Here is a 22,793-nt window from a genome sequence, read left to right as displayed (position 1 = left end):
ATTGGCTGCGTCCTTGTCAGGGAGCGGGCCGCTTTCGTTTTCGGGGGCAGTGTTCATGCCGACTTTCCTCTCGGTAGGGAAGACCGGGAAAGTGAGTTTTTCTTCCACAGGGTTAGGGAGTGGCGGGTAAATGGACTTGACGGTAGGGGGCATGATGATAGGGGGAGGAGATTTTACTTCCTCTTTGTCTTGTGAGTTTTCTGCGTGAAGGGAGGATGCAGAAGCAGCGCGAGAAAGCGGCGCGAGACAGGATTCCGCCTGAACGAGTAACTGGCGGGCACCTTTGTCTCCTGTTGATCCCTCAATAATGTCATTAATTAAGGTCCAGAGGGAGAAGGCATTTATGGGAACTGACTCGGGACCTTCTTGTTTCAATTTCTCATTAAGATCTCTCCCTACTTTCTGCCATTTCCCCGGGTGTATATCTGGACCATTAACAATGAACCAGGGACATACCTTATCTATAAAAATAAAAAATTTTAAAAGGTCCTTTTTCTTTACCCTTATTCCTCTCTCTCTGAAGCTTTGTTTTAAATCTTTAACAAAAACCTGTTCTTTGGATAGTTGTGATCCCATGATGTCGATAGACGCGAACACTTACCTTAATGGGGTTTTCGGAGTCCGGACGAGTCGGGGCGTCTATCAGGTCCCTGTCCAGCGTTCGAGCCCCACGTTGGGCGCCAAGTGACCTGGCCCGCAGGTCACACAATCGTGGGTCAGCGAAGCTGGAGAGGGCCGGGGGAGCTAGGCTCGAGGGGAACCTAATGGCTCTAAAGGGCCAAGAGGCTCGGGAACGGGATCACGGAGAGGAAGGAGACTAGACGCATTGCTGGTGTGAAAATGTCTCTCTTTATTGTTCCTGGTAAGGGTTTTTATGAGCATATTATCAGGATGCCACGTCCCCAGAGGCGTGGCTATGCATTGGACGCAGGCCTGCGTCATATCCCAGAAACGAGAGTTAGCCAGGAAACGAAAGCTAAGCGAGAAATGAAAGCTAGCGAAGGGAGAGGGCGCGGGTCAGGCAGAGGGGAGGGGTAAGGCGATTTTCCAGTCTCCGGCATAGACCAAAATGAGAAAGGTAACAAAAGGAATATTTGGGTGAGTATGAAGGGGAGATAGATTGTAGGATAAGAAGTCTTAGAACCACTCAACTAATAGGAAAGGGATGTTTTTAATAACAACAAAAATGGGGAAACCAAGAAGAGGATGGCATTGTGTTCCCCTTAAGGTTTTAAAGGTAGTGCCAGAGACTACAAAGGATTTCCTTCTAATGTTTTTGCATGAACCCTACCTGGTCCACTTCTCTTATTTTTTATCAAGTTTCATGAAATGTAAATAGCCTTGGCATGGAGTATATATCAAGGTGATCTACTAAAAACAAATGATTCAAAACAACCCCTGGAAGTCTGTGACAGACTCAACCACAACTAAATAAAGTTCAGGGGAAAGTGAGTATAAACTTTGAGAACTTTGGAAAATCAGTTAACTCACAGCTAGTGTTGGTTGTTGAAATACTTTTCTCTCCTGAGCTGCTTCTCTTCATGAACTGCTTAGCCACTGTGTAGCTTCTGTTAGATTCCCTGTAGTGACCTGAAGCTTCCTTTTCTTGGTATATCTAATTTGTGCTCAGATCATGATGAGGAGAAGGCTTCTAACTACACAGTCTGTTCTGAGGATGCTGCTAAGATGATAAAAGAGGGACATAGTATATTTCCTCTAAGCCTCAAAAAGTTTACAATGTCCTTGAGTTGGGGGAAGTTCACTTTTGTAGCTGGAGTGAGGGAGAAGGTGAAGATACTGAGACTTAGGTTCTTCTCCCTACCTCCCTGTGTGGGACAAACCACAGGCTCAAAATAAACAAAAACAGAGGTGTCTCTGTTTTCTCAAGGTAGAAACAAAACAGAAGCTTTATTTGATCAAGTCTCGTGAGAATTGGGCATCTCCCACTACCAGGGCGGGATGGTAGTGCAGAGAGGCAAGGGGGAGAAGGCAAGCAAGGGGATATATAACCTTGTACAAACAATTCTAAGAAATTCCACCCCTAGAGGCTGGACCCCTGTCCGTCTTTGCTGGGACAGGTGGCCTCACAATCTATCCCAGCATAAATTTACCCAATACTAGCATAGAAACTACAGAATTAACTTATAGGGAAATTTCAATGTTAAGATGACGGCATGGGAGTAGGCTAGGGGAGGTGGAGAGGGGGAGACCACCTGATTTCCCTGAAATCATATGATTTACAGGAAAATGAAACTTAGGCCTAGTGAGGTCTACATCCTAACTAAATTTGTACTATTTGAGTATTACCTTGCCTGATTTATTCATGGGAAGCTTTCACAATCTTGTATCCGACTTACTCCCCCACCCCCAACCCTCACAATAGTAATGCCTTCTCAGGCACTTGGCTGGAAAAGTTTCTAGCACTAAGTTTCTAGATGCTTGTAGGCTCAATTCCAATCAGGTTTGAAGGTTTTATGTAATCTCCACAGGATACAAACAAGTCTCCTTAAACAACTGAAAAATACTTCCTTTGCAACGTCTCTTCATTTTATCCAATGGTTTTCTTGGACTATTAAACTTACCAAAGAACAGCTGGGTGGTGCAGTGGATACAATGACAGGCCTCAGAGATACTTGAGTTCAAATCTGGCCTCAGACACTTGTGCAGCCCTGGGCAAGTCACTTAACTTTGCTTCAGTTTATTCATTTGTAAAATGAGCTAGAGAAGGAAATGGCAAACCACTCTAGTATCTTTGCCAAGAAAACCCCAAAAGGGTTCATGAAGAGTCAGGCACAACTTCACAACTGAACAAAACTCATCAAGGTTTTTTTTTTCATACCTGGTTAAAGTATTTTATTGATTCAATAGGGTATTGTTCACCAAATTAAAGTGTCATGGTATATAGCATCCTATTAGCAACTTCAACTGAAGTTGGATAATTGACTGATTGACTGATTGCCTCTAATCTTTGCACTTTTTAGAAACCAAAAGAAGAAATCATAGACAGGAAAAAAAAAAAAACAAGGGAGAGGGAACATTTGACTTTGTTTCATGTCAAATAAAGATCAAGGAATCCGAGGCCTGAGGAAAGGTTATTTGAGTTAGCTATCATTGGCTATTAATGCCTTTGTACAAAATAGTTTCATTAGGACAGAGATTGGATTGAAAAGGTTTGCTAAGAAGAGAACAGATTTCAAGGAATTGTTGGCAGTGGTTGTAGGCTTTTTTAATAGCAAAAGGAAATGGATCATATTACACAGAGTGCTGTTCCTAGAATCAAGAAGACCAAGGTGAAGTCCAGCTCTGCCATATCTCACTCTTGTGATATCAGAAAGTCACTAACCTCTTAGTGTCCCAAAAATCTCCCTAAGATCACACATTGTATAATATGTGTTGACCTGCACAGACAGAAAAGATTTCCTTACTGGTAGCTCCATAACTAATCAAATAACAAATCTAGGGGGAAAATAATGTTTAATTGAGTAGATATTCAATGAAAGGGAATGTAGATGATATCCTTGTTATTTCTTCTTAATTTTAGGGAAGGATTGATTTTATTTGTTCCTGAAATGAAAAAACCAAGCAAAAAATAAGTTTCAAGTGGAGAGAAGATCCAGTTTAGTGATGTAAATGTTTCAAGGTCATCAGAAAACAATGATTCTGAGGACTTAGCCTTGAAAAAGAGGCATGCCAATTTCCCCCATAAGTCAGGTGGGAAGGAGGAAAGTTTTCTATAAAGTTTAGTCATATATAGAGAACAAGAAGGGAAGGGAGAGTGCTGATAATTTGATATGAGAAAAGAGGGATATTTTCGGAAAACAATTTTGTCTTTGGAAGAGGGTTGTTAATACATGACTAACTGGTTTGCTGATCAGGTCATGGTCACATTATTTCTATTAATAGTCGATAAGTGGACAGTCTGTAAATAGCAATAAAAGTGGATGAGAGCTTGTAGTGGCAAGCAAAGTGGGACTTTTTGTTGTTTTTAGAGAGCTTCTCAGCACTAAGGCAATCAAGTGCCTTTGATACAGTTTTTCCTTTTTTTGTAGGAAAGCCCACACCCTTTCACTAATTAGGTTACAAGATGTGTGAAGCCAGAAAAAAAGGTATATATACCCAGAGGATAGCTGTTAAGCTAGAACTCTCAGAACTGCAGGAAGAGAGGTTTTGCTTGTGGGCTTACTCATTGGAACAAGGTTCCTGTGATATGCCAGATGAGACTCTGGGTAGCTGTTAAGGAATCCCCTAGCTCTGAAAACCCAGATGTTGGGTCTTCTCTCTCTGGTGACTATGTATGTATTGCTATGGACAGACAGTTAGAAGCCCTGTCTGCTAATTCGTGTTATTTGCTCTGTTTATATGATTTCTGCTTGTAATTTCTGCTTTCTCTGAAGTTGAGGGTGCTGACATTTCCCCTGAACTAAGTGAATGATATATGTAAGTTTAATTAAAGTGAAATTGTAACCCCCTTAAAGTTGTTTTCCTTAGAAAAGCACATCAAAGAACCTGTGCTAGTAGTCCTCCTGCATGCTAGTATTGTTGATCTTACACTTCCACAGCAGCTGCAAGCAGCCCTGTTGTTACATACCTATCACTCAAAGTTATCAGGAGCAAGATGATTATGGCTAGGGCCTAAGAAATGAGAGACTCGAGACTAGCAAGATCATTGTGGAAATGGCTTCCATTGCATCTACAGATTCAAACCTTTGTATTATGAGAACAAAGAGAGCTTCATAGAGGGGGGTTTTTATGGAGGTAGAGTGAAAATTCAATGAAAATGAGGTAATGTTATTTTGGAGCATGAGAAAGTGGTAGTTAGATGGAAATTTTAGAATTTGAGAAACTAGGAATGTAAATCCACATTGAACGAACCCATTTAATTCTTTCTCTATCCCTATTCCATTTGACCCAAGGTAGTCTTTATTTGCTTTAAAAAGTCCAAACAAATCTGAGGCTTTAGTAATTATTTTCCCATTTTTAAAAGTGTCTGACAATTTTAAAAAGAAGAGACCAAAAATGAGCTTCCTAAGAAAAAGCACTACAACTGGATAGATTTGAAAGTGAATTCTACCAAACATTCTAACAAGTACAGAATCTAGGTAAGGATAGAGACACCATTTGTCACATACACCCCCAGGCTGAAAAGGTTTTCAGTTAGCTTATGACTCTCTTAGATGAGACTTGATGGTAAAGTTCAAGTTTTCTTGGTTAACTTGGTGACAAGTAAATCTCTCTTCTCAGAACTACTCTATTGTGCTACCAGAGTGCTGGAATTGCCATGAGTGATACAAATTCCTGAATTAGGAATTAAGAACAAAATAGATAAACTGAAGAAAAGCAGATACAAGGATTTAAGAAGTCCAGAAGAAAGGAACTCCATGCCTAAAAGGAAATATGTGAAGGTTGCAGTAAGAGAGAAAAAGGACCTCCAATAAAAGGACTTAAGGGAAATGGATTAATTCCTTTGCTATATGAGCTCTGTGACAGGGTGGAAGAGATTATTTTTTTCATTATAATATATATTTTTTGTTTTTGTAGTCATACAAAAGTGCGAAATGTCCTTAATATAGCACTTTTATTAAATACCCCTAATCAAAAGCTAATTAACTCTGAATGACTTTTTGATATTAAGAAATAATAACACATTAAAGGGAGTTTATGAGCCATGGTATTTAAAACCTTTTGCCTTCCCCCAGTATTTCGTGTTTCTCTATAACCCATAGAAAAGCTATAGCAGCACAGCACCATGCTGGAGATAGCCTGACAGTATAAATGAAGTTTGTGAAAGTGACCCCAGTGACTGTGCTAAATATTTTTTGGTGATAGTCACAAAGCAAAAGTCAGTAATTGGTAGATGGAAGCCCAAGCTATGAATGCATTTCTTCTTCTTTCCATGAGATGAATTAACTCCCATGAAAGAGGGTTATAAAGTAACAAGGGTCATTAAAAGAAATATAAGATTGAGGCAGTATGTAAAGATTTTGGTCACAATGAAATCATAATGATAATAATACTCCATATTTATATAGATCATTAAGATTTTTAAAATATCTTCATAGAGCTCTTGTAAGCAGTTTAGGAACTATTATCCCCATTTCACAGAAGAAGAAGGAGGAAGATTGGGGAAAATAAAATATCTAAAGGTCAATAGTTCAGATGTTTCCACCACCACGTCCCACTCAGTATTCTTAGATGTATTTTGCATCCACATCTTTAAATAGAAAGTCCTATGGTCACAAGAGCCAATCGACCAATTAACAGGTACTTATTTGGTGTCATATAATATAATGGATGAAAACATTTTTGAATATGGAACTTACATCTAATCAAGGACAAAGCAAGTGCTTATATAAATATATACATATATATATATATACATATATATATGTATACAGGTGTATGTGTGTACAAATAACCATGTATACATATGCATACATATGTGTGTATGGATATATACATAAATTCATACATATATACATACATAAGCATATAAAAGTAATTAAGTAGAAGGAATTTCAGGAGGCAGTATGCTAACAGTCAAGAATTTCAGGAAAGGCTTTTTGCAGAAGATGTTGCCTGAGCTGTGACTAAAAGAGAACAGTGCTATGAGGAGAGGGTCAAGATGAATAGTATTACAGTCACATGAATTTCCAGTGAAATTATGGAAGCATGAAATCGAGATTTCATGTATGAAGAACTGAGAGAATGCAATTTTTCAATAGCTTCATGATGAATATATATATATATATATACATATATATATATATATATGTATATGTATACATATATGTGGGTGTGTGGGTGTGTGTGTATATATATATATATATATATATATATATATCTGCAATTTCAATTTGATTCAGTAAGGTGGTAAGGTAAGGAAGTGAGCAAAAGTAGTAACTCATGATTTGCTACTAATTAAACCAATTACAGCCATGTGAATAAATGCTTTTAATCATAGGATGTTGGATTAAGAGTTAGAATGTAATGACTATCTTAGTCTAGCAACCTTGTTTTAGAGATGAGGGGGAAAAACTCAGATCAAATAACTCACTAAAAGTCATAAAGAAAGTAAATGTCAGAGACAGAATTTGAATCCAGGGCTTGTGATGCCAAAGCCAAACTACTTGCCATTGTGCCATGATGCTTCAATATTGAATTTTTTATTCATTTTGCCTAGTTTTACGTGATGCAGTCTATCAAGTCAGTGAAAAATGCAGTCAGTCCCTTCATTCACCATTAAGCATATGAAACAACCAGATGCTCAGTTTTGTCACTAGTTGTTTTGCGTGCCACCCTTCTTAACACCTAACAGATTATTACTTCTTTAAACATTTGGATACTCTTGTGAACACAAATCATTCTCTAACAGCAAGTACTTCAGGAATGCATTAAGCTCCTCTGGGCTCCTGGTACAACTGAAGGTTTCCAAAAGTGAATGTGCCATCTAAAAGTTGATCAATGCAAAACCAACTATGTTCAAAACTAAATAGAATATAATTCTTTGTGACAGCATGTTTCAGGTCCAAAATGTGTAGTACTAACACATCTAGGTTCACATCTATACATATGTCCATAGATACATGTTTGTATATGCATCTGTGTACATGTATGTGTACATACATATATAACATACACAAATATATATGTGCACATGTGTTTATATGTGTATACACACATATTTGTATGACTGTATACGTATATATATACACACATTCCTGATCTTATGTGATTTTAGAAATGTTGTTTATATATTTTACAATTTGCATTCAAAAACATAGTATTATTAAGCTTCCTGATGTGAAAATTAAAACAGAAAATAAAAATGATAGAATATTTAGTTGATTTCCAGCAACTAATATATTGGTAAAGTCATGCCTACTTTGGATTTATATCCTTCTTAAGTTCACCACATTATGTGGTTCAGGTTTTGATTCATTATTTCCTTTGTATAAAAGGAATTTTTTCAAGTGCTCAAATTGAATATGAAATCTTTGATCATCTTCACTGTAGCTCAGGAAGTCCTGGAAATAAAGTCAAGTAGATCTGAAAGCGAATTGCTTTCTTCCTTCAACTCTTCAGAATAATTCCTCAATTTCTAAGCATAGGACCAGAAAGGGAAAATTGAGTGTGGGGGGGTTATTATGGAAAATAGGAAACATTTTTAAGTTATGATCATGGAAATATATCAGCACATGAATACACAAGGGATGAATAATACTACCATAAAAGATCCAAGGATTTGGGGAGGTAGTTTGAATCAGTAAGCTCCTTGTCAATTCCTGCACTTCCCCGAACTAGTAATGTTCTCCTAGCATGAATACTCTGGTTTTGCAATTGACTCTTCTCAAGCGTTTAGAGTTTTATGCTTCCTGTTACCAACCCAGCCTTGTCCTTTGGTTTGAACTTACTTGAAATATTGTTAATATCTTTGTTATTGATATTTCCAGTGTGATCGTGGTTCCACAAAAGTCTGAGACACTTTTGTCAAGAGACAACCCTATGCTGCCAGAGGCATATGGATATGACTCTTGTTTGGCTGAGAGAATGATGAGCATTGTGGATATCTGTGTAAATGACTTACTTCAGTTGGTTGCAGAAATTTTTCAGAGACACATAAAAAAGTGCTACTAGGATGGAGGTCAAGAAATAGAGATTTTTGAATGTCATCCCTTGGAGCCTCAGATATGTACGGGTTGGCCCAATCATGATTACTGACCTCTAAGGCTTACAATATCAGAGACTGTCAAAAGTTGATCTCTCCTGCTCAAAATTGTTCTGTCTTTCCTTGTTTGAACCAAAATCTTGCCTCTCTTAATAACTGAACATTTATTCTGTATTATTTGATGTATTCTTATCTGTAGAACTTCTCTAGTATCTGTTATTTTGCTTAGATAATTGATTTTACTCACTACTGATTCTTCATAATTGTTTTTTTTGGTGGGGGTAGGGGGCAAGACTAAGCTAAGGGATAACATTCACTGTTAAAAACAATCAAATGATTGGTTTTCCTTCTGACCCCCAACTCATACCCCTAGATAAAAGATACCTGAGAATTTTCAGTAACCACAACAATAATGATGATAATAATAATTCTAGCCCTATATGCCACTTATAGCTTGGAGAAGAGATTGCCCAGTCTCCATAGTTCTGGTCCTCCTGTTCCTCCCCCAAATAGCATGCTGGAGGTACAGGTGAGGCTTTCCTCCTACTATCTGCAAAGGTGAATCAGATATCAGATTATATCTATTGGTGGCATTTAGGGAGATATATCTATATTCAGATAACCACAACATACAATTATTACACAAAGAAAATATTAATGTTTTAATAAGAAAAAGAGAGAGAAAGAAGGGAGAAGACTCATGCTCTTCTCTGAATATAGCTTTCTAAATATCATCACCTTTGTAGACTATTCACCTATCTTTGGCACATGATCTGATGGAACAGTTGGTAACAAAAGCGATAATAATCAAACTCAACCACTGAGAAGTGTGGAATCTGGTCCAAAAATAAAGGTTGAATAGATTGATGACAGACTGATGGATGTGATCCCACTGTATGAATAATAGCTTTTAATGCATCTCCTCAAGGGTAGGAACTGTCTTTCTTTTTTTTTTCTCATTTGCATTCCTAGTTCTTAACACAATGTCTGGCACATAGTAGTCACTTAATAAATGCTCCCTATTGAATATTGACATATTAGTAAAATATGTGATTGTGAGAAGCTTTAAACAACAAACTGAAAAGTTTATACTTCATCTTGCTAGTAATAATTGGCAGCCATTGATGTTTTTTTGAGTGGGGAAGAAAAGTAGTATGTGCTAGGAAAATCATTTTGGCAGCTGTGAAAAGGATGGTTTGAAGTAGAGAGAAGCTTGAAAGAGAGAGTCCAATGAAAAGACTATGGTAATTTTTCAGGTGATAAGTGATGATGGCCTTAACTGGGTGGTAATAATGTGATTAGAGAGAAGTGGATTTATATGAGAGATGTCATAGGGAAAGAAATTGCAAGATGTTGAAGGATTGTATATGTGGGGTGAGTTAAAAAGAGGTGCTAAGAATGTCATGATGAAGAAAACTCTGTTTCACATTTCTTTATTGAAATACAAATAGTTCTTTAGGTAAAGATTCAACTTTATCCATAGCATATTATGGCAAAAATAGTGGTCAGGCAGAATGCCTGCAGACAAAACTTGGAAGATATCTCTGGTGTTTCATTTCCTTCTCTCTGAATGATTGTTCTATTCTCTTTCCCATTATGGAATTTTCTTGAAATAATTTAGCCCATGTATGCACCCAAAATATAATTTTCTACATTAAATGTGGCACCAATATTTATTTTTTTCACTTTATTATCCCAATCCCATCTTGTACTCACAACAGTTCCCAGTCATAGACTACTTTGGGAAGATAAAGGTCCCTTAGATCTATTTTTCAGTGCACACTGAGAACAACCATACAAACATGAGGCCAACTTTCATCAGTCCTTTGGGCAGCTTTTGAGCAACTAGACACATTTCTTCTTCCATAGCCTCCAGGATGAGAGCCACATGGTATTGTTGATTGAGAGCAAGATTTTAAGTCAGAAAGACCTGGATTCAATTTCCATTTCTAACACATGTGTATCAGTAATTAACATGGGACTTTTCACTACTGCCTTTAATGACTCTGGCATTTGTTTGAATGGGGCAGGAACAGGATCTTTTTGTCTTGGAGTGTTTCTCAGCCCTAAGACAATGCAATCAGGGAAGGACTTTTTGTTGTCTCCTCCTTTGGAATGTTGAGGTAGTTAAGTACCTTTGATGAGTCTTGCCTTTCAAATGCAATGGCCAGCAAAATGGGATTTTTCAATGTTCTTTGTTTGAGTGCTTCTCTCACGGGGGCCCCAGGGCCCTGAGACACTTATATAAGATCCAAGGTTGGTGTTTGATTTTTGGGGCTCACTCACGGAAAGAGTGTCGAGACTATGGGAAAGCTGTGTAACTGCTCCCAGCTTTGATAACCCAGACAGATATCGGTGCTTCTCTGGAAACTGTGATTTGAATCAGACAAGGTCTGTCTGTTGATGTTTGTGACTTTTGTTTGTATTTGCTTTGAAGTTCAGGGGGCTGATCTTTTCCCCCTAAGCTAAATGAATGATATATGTATGTTTTATTAAACTGAGATGGTTAACCCCTTAAATTTGCTTTCCTTAGAAAAGCATATCATAGAACCTGTGCTGGCAGCTTTCTGTATGATTGTTGTTGGTGGGTCTTACACCCCTACAGCAGCTGCTAGCAGATTGTTGCTACAACATACTGGCTATGTGACTGTAAGCATGTCACTGAATTACTCAGTTTCTCACAAAACTCTATAATGATCTGAATCACAGAGGTGATGCTATTATGCATTGATAGAAATTCTTCAGTGGGATCACCCTAGACTGATGAAATCACAGGTTTTACATTTGAAAAAAAATGTTAGCATGTTTATTTTTAATGCTTTATTTTAATTATGTATAAAAATAATTTTAACATTTATATTTTAAAATTTTGAGTTCTAAATCCTCTCCTTCCTTATTGAGAAACCTAGAGATATGAAAGCTATCCTGCAAAGCATCTCCATTTTGGTCCTTTTGCGAAAGCAAACACAGACAAAAAAAAAAGTAAATTAAAATTTTAAAAAGTATTCTCCAATCTGAGTTCAGACTCCATCAGTATTTATTTTGGATGTTGATTGTATTTCCATCATAAGTACTTGGAATTTCCTTGGATCATTGTATTGCTGAGAAGAACTAAATCATTCAAAGTTGATCTTACATAATATTGCTGTTACTGTGTACAAAGTTCTCTTGGTTCTACTCACTTGACTTTGCATTAGTTTATATAAGTCTAAAAGGTTTTTCTGAAAGCATCTGGCTCCTCATTTCTTATAACACAATAGCATTCTATCATAATTATGTATTACAAATTATTCAGCCACTTCTGACTTCATAATCATCTCCTCAAAAAAAAGAAAAAAACTACCACAAATATTTTTGTACCAATGGGTCCTTTAAAAAATAAAACTCTTTTGGATATAGACTTAGCAGTGGTATTGCTGAATTAAATGTATGCCCAGTTTGATTGCTTTTTGAACTTAGTTCCAAATTGTTCTCCAGAATGGTTAAATCAATTCACAACTCCAAAAGCAGACACCAAGATAATCTACTACATTCTGGGCCATCATCAGTTGTCTTGACTTATTTCTTCCTGTTGGACTTCCAGGACTCTGGAAGAGAGAGTGAGGCTGAAAACTTTGTGTAACTCTTCTTCACTTAAATCTAATTCATGCACAAGTCAAGAAATCATCCTAGATGAGTGCAGCCAAGATGGTGGCTGGAAAGCAGGGATTTGACAAAAGTTCTCCCCCCAGGACCCTCCAAACACTTATTAAAAATGTCTCTGAACAAATTTTAGAACTGCAGAATCCGCAAAATAGTAGAGGGAAGCAGGGCTCCAGCCCATTACAGCCTGGATAGTCGCAGGGTAAGGTCTATCACATGGAGCTGGGAGCAGAGCAGAGCCCAGCGTGGGCTGCACCCAGACCAACTAGGCAAGGAGCTGGGAGGAATAGGCCCTAGTGGCCTGAATCAGTGAGCTGTGGCAGTTACCATGCTTTTCAACCCACAAACACCAAAGACAACAGAGAAGATTAGTGGGAGAAAACTTTGGGGACAGAGTGAAAGGAGTTCACCATTCTGACACCACGCCTTGGGCCGCCGAGCTGGTGCAGTTCTGAGGACTACAGCTGCAATTGTTTCTGGCAACAGGCCCACCTGGTGGGAGGAATTAAGTGGCAGATCAGAGCAGGAGTGCAGAGCCTGCTTAAGATCTGGGTCCAGTCAGGGTTGGCTGTTCTTGGTGGGGAGGAGCACTGGTGTGGCAGAGCTACCTGTGTAGAAATAGCTCTGAAAACAACAGCATAGACCCTCATGCAAGGGATAAAGTACTCTATACTCTACAAGCAGTCATACCCCGATGAAAAACTCAAGGGTAAAGTACTTGGCTGGGAACATGACCAGGCAGCAAAAATGGACTCAGATTTAGACTCAGACTTCGGAATCTTTCTTTGGTGACAAAGAAGAGCAAAGCATACAGTCAGAAGAAGTCAACAAAGTCAAAGAGTCTACATCAAAAGCCTCCAAGGAAAACATGAATTGGTCTCAGGCCATGGAAGAGCTCAAAAAGGATTTGGAAAAGCAAGTTAGAGAAGTAGAGGAAAAATTGGGAAGAGAAATGAGAAGGATGAGAGAAAACCATGAAAAACAAGTCAATGACTTGCTAAAGCAGACCCAAAAAATACTGAAGAAAATAACACCTTAAAAAATAGACTAACTCAAATGGCAAAAGAGCTCCAAAACGCCAATGAGGAGAAGAATGCCAAATTCCAGAGCTCCAAGGTCAGGGAGATAATACTGCAAGCAGCCAGAAAGAAACAATTTGAGTATTGTGGAAACACAATCAGGATAACACAGGATCTAGCAGCTTCTACATTAAGAGACTGAAGGGCTTGGAATATGATATTCAGGAGTTCAATGGAGCTAGGATTAAAACCAAGAATCACCTACCCAGCAAAACTGAGTATCATGCTCCAAGGCAAAATATGGATTTTCAATAAAATAGAGGACTTTCAAGCTTTCTCAGTAAAAAGATCAGAGCTGAATAGAAAATTTGACTTTCAAACACAAGTATCAAGAGAAGCATGGAAAGTCTTTTAGGTGGAGTACAAATCCCCATTACCACCACAGAAAAAGCAAAAGGTGAAGAAGAGTAGAACCAGAAAATACCTTTTTTGAGAAGACACAAAGTTGCTAAATGAAGCACCTGACTTTGAAATCCTCCATTCCTCTGTTCTTATCAAGAGAGTTGAAGATGTAGACAAAATATCCATCTGTTCTTGTTGAAACTTTGCCAACAAGGTAATTGTTTTCAATTTCTTTTAGCAACACTGATGATTTCCTTAAGGGTGGGGGACTCTAACTTTCCTTAACTTCAGCTCCATGTTTTCATGTGGACACATTACCTTTAATCGGTGGCTGCAACCAAGCCTGATTACCTTGAGTATCAAGTACAATCAATAATTTGCTTACATGAAATTTACAATTTATTTTCCATCTTAAGTTGGAAGCAATGGGTGGAGGGAAGCCTGGGTGAAATTCCCCTATTAGCTAATGGAATATTTGAATAAAACAAGAATTACAAGAATGGAAGGCATGAAGTAGGTGCTAAGCCTGCAGCAACCCAGTAGTGTTACCAGCTTTACGAACCATATGAGAATTGAAGGATCTGAGTGTTCTCTTGGAGCACATAGCTCTCCCAGAGTAGAACCTGAAGAAAACAAGACTTGGAGGAGACGTCATAATTTTTTTCAATTATTTGAAAGGCTGAAAAGTGAGAAAAGGTTTAGATCTGTTATTCTTGGCACCAGAGAGCAGAACAAAAAACAACCAATGGCATTAGAGAGACAGACTTAGGGCAGAGGTATAGAATATGTTTTACAGTGATTAGAGCTGTCCAAAGTGGAATGGGCCACCTTGGGAGGGAGTGCATGCTCCTTCATTAGAGGTCCATATGTTGACTTGAGGATATCACAGAGGGATTTCTCAGTCAGTAGTCTATTCCAATTTGAACTAGATGGCCCCCTGACATCCCTTCCAAAGCTAACATTCCATACTTTTCCATTCTGGGTTTCAGTTCTTAGCAGTGTGATGTAGGTCAAGCCACCTAACCACTGAAGTTGGGTTCCCTTAGCTGTAAAATTATGATAATAAAAACATTCTTCTCTACTTCACAGATTTTGTCTCTACTTGAAGCAACCTGTAAACCAGAAAATCTGTATGAATGTCAGTCATTAATATTATTCCTTCCAAATATTATTAACGGGCAGCTGGTGGCACAGTGGATGGAGTGCTGGGCCTGGACTCGGGAATACCTTAGGTTCAAATTCATCCTTGTATACAACTCCATCCACTTGTATCAACTTGTCAGTTGACCCAGCAGGTCACTTAACCTCTGTTTGCCTCAACTGAAAAATAGAAATGATAGTAGCACCTATCTCACAGTGTTGTTGTGAGGATCAAATGAGATATCTGTAAATAGTGCATAGGACCTGGCTCACAGTAAGCATAAATAAGCATAAAAAAGTAAGAATAAATGCTTATTCCTTTCCTTCTTTCTTTCCTTCCTTCCTTCTCTGTATTCTCATTCTCACCATAGACTACATAAGTCATTACCTATTTAGTGAATATTTTCCACCTTCTCCTACCTCTGCCTTTTGAGAGACAAACATCTGCAGACATTTGATTATTTTTCAGCAAGGCATGATTAGTGATAAAACACAGATCTTTTGTTGCCACCAGAAAATATTCATAACCCAAAGGCAGCCCCCTTCATTGTCTTATAGGCTTAAAAGCTAAAGGAGGTTGAAAGCATGAAGAAAAATTAACTGAAAAATGCAGAGGCTAGGTCAGCAGCTTAGAGTGGTTTGTCTTACGCTACTCGGCCCTCTGTCTGAAATTTATTTAAGTCAAAACTTGTGATTTTAAGGGTGTAAGGAACTTCCAGTATGGAAACTCCTATCACCAATAGGTCAACAACCTACATATGGTCACACAGTCAGCATGTGCATGATGCAGAAATTTAATCTTGGTCTTCCTGATTCTAAAGGAGGCCTTCTATCCATTCCAACATGCTGCTTTGCTTACAAATTATTTTATGCCTATTAGCTTACAGTACAATAAATACAAGAGTTTCATAGCTGTATGTTTTGTCTTCCCAGCTAGTCTATGTGTTCCTTTTTATCAGAGACAGTGTTTTATTCCTCTCTACATCTGCCACAGAACAGTGCCTTACATGTCTTAGGTACTTCCTAAATATTTATTAATTTGATACGCTGCTCAACGTGTATGTCTGCTCTCCCCAGCTAAGTCCCATGATGGCAAGAATCATGTCTGTAGTTATCATGCCTTATGTTTCTTTTATATTTGATTGGAAAACAAAAACTGCCGTTGGCAGGGAAGTTCTATATTCTGAATTCCAATTTCTAATTTCTAATCCTGACATCACCACTGACTTTAGGATATGAATTTCAATAAGGACCTCAGTCTCCCTGTCTAGACAATATTCTGAGGAGATCCTCAGAATACTGACCTACTTCATAGAATGCCTACAGGCAAAGTCTGGTTATTTGGAAAGTCAGGGTGGGAGAAATAATACGAGAAAATGAAACAAACCTCTAGCCTAGACCAGTTCTTAACACGCAGTGAACTTATTTTAAAAAATATTTTAATTATTTTATTTCACAAAAATTGTTTTCCTTTGTAACCTTATGAATTTTATTTTTTGCATTTAAAAACATTCTCAGAAGGGATCCATAGACTATATGAGACTACCAAAGGAGTTCATGATATAAAAAAGGTTGGGAATCTCCTCTAAATCTAACAAGATTTTTAAAAATTTAAAATATTTAAAATTTTGAAAATTGAAAAATTTAAAATAAAATCCTAACCAGTTTCTTTCCAGGGTAATTGTGAATTTATCATGAGATGAGAAATCATGTCACTTTTTTTTCCTTTCCATATCCATCATAAGCCAAGTCTCTCTCAGCAATTATTTTCAAATTGCCTTGAACTACGGATAGCTTTACTTTATGTTTGTATCATCATCATCATCATCACTATTATTATTCTCAGTTTTTTTTGTTCATTCAGTCTTGTCTGACTCTTTCTGACCCCGTGGACCATGTCCATGGAATGTTCTTGACAAAGATATTGAAGTGGTTTGCCATTTCCTTCTCTAGTGGACTGGGGCAAACAGAGGTTAAGTGACTTGCCCAGGCTCACACAGCTAGTACATATCTGAGGCCGGATTTGAACTCAAGTCTTCCTGACTCTGGGCCCAGCGCTCTATCCACTGAGCCATCTAGCTCCCTCCTTTTTTATTAATTATCATTATTATCATTTTATTCCCAGTGCTTAGGACAATGCCTTAGTCCATAGTAAGTATTTAATAAATAATTGTTGTTTACTGACTGACTCATATTTTTCAATGGGGTTTAGATAGAAATGGTCCAAGGACAAGTCTCTATCCTTTGCTATTATTCTTTTGTAGTTAATGTTCTTTGTTATACAGAGATAAACATTTTCATAACTGAATAAAATTGTTATTATAAATGATAAAAAAAGAAATCATCCTGTGAAGTCCTTGGCCATCTTCAAAAACAAATAATAAACAACACTAACAACAGCTGCTTTATGACAGAGTTTGAGATTGATATGGCTAGACTACTGTCCTTCACATTTTTTCATTAGTTCCTTGATATTCTTGGCCTTTTGTTTTTCTAGATGAATTCTATTATTTTTTTTTCTAGCTCTATTTTCTGGTAGTTTTATTGGTATATCATTGAATAAGTAAATTAATTTTGGTAGGATTATCATTTTTATCATATTGGCCTGGCCTACCCATGAGCAATTAATATTTCTCAATTGTTTATATTTAACTTTATTTGTGTGAAAAGTGTCTTTTAATTGTGTTCATGTAGTTCCTTGGTTGGTCTTGGCAGGTAGACTCCCAAGTATTCTATATTGTCCATAGTTATTTTAAATGCAATTTCTCTTTCTGCCTCTTGCTGCTGGACCATGTTGGTGGTGGTGCAGTGAGTAGAGCACCAACCTTGCTTGGAGTCAGGAGGACCTAAGTTCGAATCAGATCTCAAACACTTGACACAATTTCTAGCTGTGTGACCTTGGGTAAGTCACAACCCCAATTGCCCTGGCTTCCCCCCCTCAAAAAAAAAAGAAACAAATGCTGAAGATTTATATTGCTTTATTTTATATCCTGCAACCTTGCTAAAGGTGTTAATTACTTGTACTAGTTGTTTTATTTTTCAGTTGATTCAGTACACTATCATATGATGTGCAAAGAGGTTTGTTTCCTCATTACTTATTCTAATTTCTTCAATTTCCTTTTCTTCTCTTAATTGCCATAGCTAATATTTCTAGTACAACATCGAATAATAATGGTGATAAGGGCATCCTTGCTTCACCACTGATCTTATTGGGAAGTCTTCTATCTTATGCTTATTACAGATAATGTCTGCTAGCTACTTATCATTTTAAGGAAAACTCCATTTATTCCTATGCTTTCTAATGTTTTAATGGAAATGAGTATTTTGTGAATATTTTTTCTGCATCTTTTGAGATAATCATATAATTTTGATGACTTTTTAATTGATGTGGTCAATTATGCTGATAGTTTTCCTAATATTAAAGGAGCTTTATAGTGCTGGTATCAATCTCACCAAGTCATGGTATATGTCTGTGATATGTTGCTAAAATTTCCTTGCTTGTATTTTACTTAAAATTTTGCAACAATATTCATTAGGGAAATTAACCTATTATTTTCTTTCTATGTGTTTCCTTTCCCTGGGATAGTATCAGCACCATACTTGTGTCATAAAAAAAAGAATTTGGTAGGAATCCTTCTTTGCCTATTTCCAAATAGTTAATAAAGCTGTGGAATTATTTGTTCTTTAAAAGTTTGGTAGAATTCTCTTTTAAATTCATCTGGCAATTTCTTTTTCAAAGATAGGTCATTTAAGTATTCTATTTCATCTTACCTGCAAGTTTAATAGAGCTCCCAGTAGTTCTCTTCTTTATGATTTAAGTGACAAGTCCTTTAATGCTATCAGCTCATTATGTTTCTTTAAATAATATCCACCAGTCTTTCCAAAGACTTTTTTATCTCCACTCTGATCTATACCCATTGAGTGCTCATCCCTCTTCACTAACTGTGAATTGATAAGAAAGTTTCATTCTCCCCTCCCAAGATACCCTTAACTCACAAAGGCTATGGGATAATTTTAATGCCTAGTGGAACAACAGAAGTATGTATCTTTAAAACCATGAGAACCACATCTGTGCTTAGAACTAGAATCAGTGACCATCCACCAATGCCATCCAGTAATGCTCTAGATCATAATGGGACCATAGATAACAGCTTGAAGGAACTTAGAGGCCATTCAGCCCTATACCCTCATTTTTACAAATGAAGAAACTGAAGATGAGAAAATTTAAGCAACCTGTCCAAGGTTTTATTTCCCCATAAACAGATTATATCTTCCTAGTAGAATGTAAACTCTTTGAGAGTTGTATTATTTTCCCTATTATCTTTTTATCCCTAGTGCCAAGCTAGTGAATAAATTGTAATGAATGCTTGTGGTTAATGAGCTTCCTCTTAAATTAACAAAAAATGTTAAGGGTGGGATATAGCATTTAATAGCTAAAATAATTCCTACCTTTGACTCATCTAAACTTTGAAAACTGATATGTCAAAAGAGATTTTTTTTCAAGATTGAAACATATATTTTCTTCCTGTTGGTATGAGTCTATAAAAAAAATTCATTCTCATATTTTGCACTGTATTTGCATATTTTAGCCCCAAAAGGTGCTCATATATTTTTAAAGTAATTTAGTCTTTTATAATTTTTGTTTGTTTTTGTAAGGGCAGAGGCATATTGCAGTGAAAATCATTTCCATACATTTCTATACAAAAATCACTTAAATTAAAAATTAAAAGTACTTGATTATGTCAGCATAACAATATAAATAATATTATAAACATAATATCAAATATCAAATAAAAATGATCTAAACCTGAAATTAAATATAAAATGATAACAAATTGGATCAGTTACTAAATGTTCTCATTATAGAGGTACAAATAGTTTGCTTCTCCCAAGGCCATAGCGGAGGCATAATCAACTTTCTACATAAATCCCTTTACATCCCAGCATTAGCAGAAGGAAATGGTTAATTTTGACTCAAATACCAACAGTGAAGCTTAAGATCCCAAATCTGTTGAATCCCTTTCTCTCCCTCAGCAGTGAAAAAGTGTTGACATATCATAGCTGTACAACCATTGAATCTTCTTTCTGTAACTCTGTAATAATTATGTCATGGCCAAACTACATTCCTTAATCCCATCTTATTGGCCCTGCTGCTTTAACAAGCTCATTGTTAGTTCCTATAGTTTACAAATGCTCATGGACCTCATGCTGCTCAGTCTTGGTTCTCTACTTTTCTCAATACTCCATGTAGCTACTTTCTTCCTCCAAGCTCTGCCCTTGTTGGAACAGAGGGTAAACTAAAGTCTTTCTAGAAAGTGCCCATTAAGGACAATAGCAATTGACTTCTGTATTACCATTGCAAAAAAGGGGGGAGGGGAGAAAAAAAGAAAAAGAAAGAAACATAAAACTTATTGATGCTTAAAAGAAGTATAGGCCTAGCTCACCTCCTCATTAAACAAAGGGGATTAGAAACACTTACTGCCTAGATCAGGGCTGTCCAACCTTACATTTTTATTGAAGCAATAGACAATACATTTTGATTTGCCATTTTAGTGAGAGCTCTGGGGTAGCCGGCTTCCTTTACTAAAGCATTTATGCAAATTTCTATGCTTGTAGGTGGGCCTCATAAATCATACTGTGGGTCACATTTTAGACAGTCCTGGCCTAGATCATGATATGAAGTTAGATACACAAGTCTTTACATATGTAAAACTTAGGCAGGCACTGCAGATGAAAAACATAGGCCCAGAGCTAAAGAGAATGTTATTAGATGGGGTATTGTTTGGTAACTTATTGTCCAGATTTTCTGCTTCATTGGCATGGCCTTTGAGGAGACTTCAGACTTATCTCCACAGCATAGTTAGGCCCTGAGGTAGAGTAATAGTAGAGAATAGAGAGGTTTTTTTCCTTCCTTTTTTTTTTGGAAGGTGTAATAGATGGGTGATGACAGTTTGGTAATTTAGGGATAACATGGAAAGATCAGCATCGCATACAACTGCATATCATCTAATGAAACACATAACTTTCAAAGCATAGAGTCCTTCTATATTCTTGCTCGAATTGCTTAATTAAATTTACAGGACATATACTTGCAATTCCAAGTATCTGTTCCTTTAAAATATACTTAAAATAAATTGATATTCCCATTACCTATTAAAATTCAGCACTGAAAATACTTAGACATTTCACTAAAGCTTATTTGCTTAGAAAGTAGTTAAAGGAAATCAATTTTTTTTAATTAAAGCAATTAACATATTCATAGTACTTCCATTTAAAGTAATTGCTTAATATTACTGTGCAGTTTAGATTCTTCCTCAACTACAGTCCTACTGTGACTCTCTTTTTGGAGAGGCAGAGATCCTGAAGTCATACTGACCTACTAGTAGAGAATAAAGAAAGAGAATAACTTCAAGTATGGCCCTGATTGCAATCCCTTCTAATTCCATAAGCAGTCTATATGTGCTTCTCTACCTGGTTTCACCTTCACCTAACAAGCTGACCCTACTTGGTTAAGCTCAGCATCTCTAATCTCATCACCATGATGCTAATTCAAGCCTTGACTTATACTACCTCCTTAGGTCTCCCCTACCCCCCTACCCTCTAACTGGAGCAGTGTAGAATAAAGTATAAACTTCTCTCAATACCTTCCCTTAGAGATGGCAAAAGCTGGATGTTCGGACTCATTCCAGTCTGCATCTGTGGCTGTGCCTAATTTCAACTACACAGAACAAGATACACCCATGCTAAGTAACTCTTGCTCTCTTCCCATTCCTTTCCTCTCTGCTTTTGTGTTTTGTCTCCCCTGATTAGATTGTAAGCTCCTTAAAGGTAGGAGATGTCTTTCTTTTTTATTAATTGTATTCCCAGAGTTGACCGCTGTAGGTGTTGAATAAATGTTAATTGGATTAGAAATGATCTACCTTGGTGTTCGCAGCCGCCGCCGCCTGCCTCCGTAGCTCTCTAGCGCTAGGGCCGCCTCTCGCTCTCCGAGCCCAAGCCGAAAGAGAAGGGAGGTGTATAAGGAGAAGTTTTCAGGAACACGGCTTGCACCAAGCAAACTGCCCGTAAATCCACCGGTGGTAAAGCCCCCAGGAAGCAGCTCGCTACAAAAGCCGCTCGCAAGAGTGTACCCTCTATTGGAGGGGTCAAGAAACCTCATCGCTACGGGCCGGGTACTGTGGCTCTCCGTGAAATCAGACGGTACCAGAAGTCCACCGAACTTCTGATTCATAAACTTCCCTTCCAGCGTCTGGTGCGTGAAATTGCTCAGGACTTCAAAACAGATCTGCGCTTCCAGAGTGCAGCAATTGGTGCTTTGCAGGAGGCAAGTGAAGCCTATCTGGTTGGCCTGTTTGATGACACCAACCTAATGTGCTATCCAAGCCAAACGTGTCACAATCATGCCAAAAGATATCCAGCTAGCACGCCGCATACGTGGAGAACGTGCTTAAACTCCACTATGATGGGAAACATTCTTCATTCTCAAAACAGAAAAAAGTCTCTTCTTCCTGTTATTGGTAGTTAGGAACATTAGATATTTTTTTCCCATGGGGTCCAAAGGTACCTAAGTATATGATTGCGAATGGAAAAATAGGGGACAGAATCAGGTACTGGCAAGCTTTTTCCATTTTCATTTGTGTGTGAATTTTGAATATAAATGCGAGGACATAAAGCATTAATGCGGTCAAAAAAAATGTTTCCATGAACAAGTTTCAACGATTCAACTTTATAACAATTATAAATAAACCTGTTAAATTTTTCTGGACAATGCCAGCATTTGGATTTTTTTAAAAAGTAAATTTCTTATTGACGGCAACTAAATGGTGTTTGTAGCATTTTTATCATATGGTAGATTCCACCCATTCACTATACTTTTCTAACTGAGTTGTCCTACATGCAAGTACATGTTTTTAATGTTGTCTGTC

The 22,793-nt window shown here is 37.4% G+C and overlaps 1 pseudogene; it reads left to right on the top strand.

The window, feature by feature from the left end:
- The first annotated feature begins 891 nt into the window (after positions 1-891).
- On the top strand, positions 892-22,324 carry LOC118854583 (annotated as a pseudogene).
- Positions 22,325-22,793: the final 469 nt, after the last annotated feature.

The sequence above is a fragment of the Trichosurus vulpecula genome, chromosome 6 (assembly GCF_011100635.1).
Source record: "Trichosurus vulpecula isolate mTriVul1 chromosome 6, mTriVul1.pri, whole genome shotgun sequence".
NCBI lineage: Eukaryota > Metazoa > Chordata > Mammalia > Diprotodontia > Phalangeridae > Trichosurus > Trichosurus vulpecula.
This window is presented reverse-complemented; position numbering and strand designations above follow the sequence as displayed.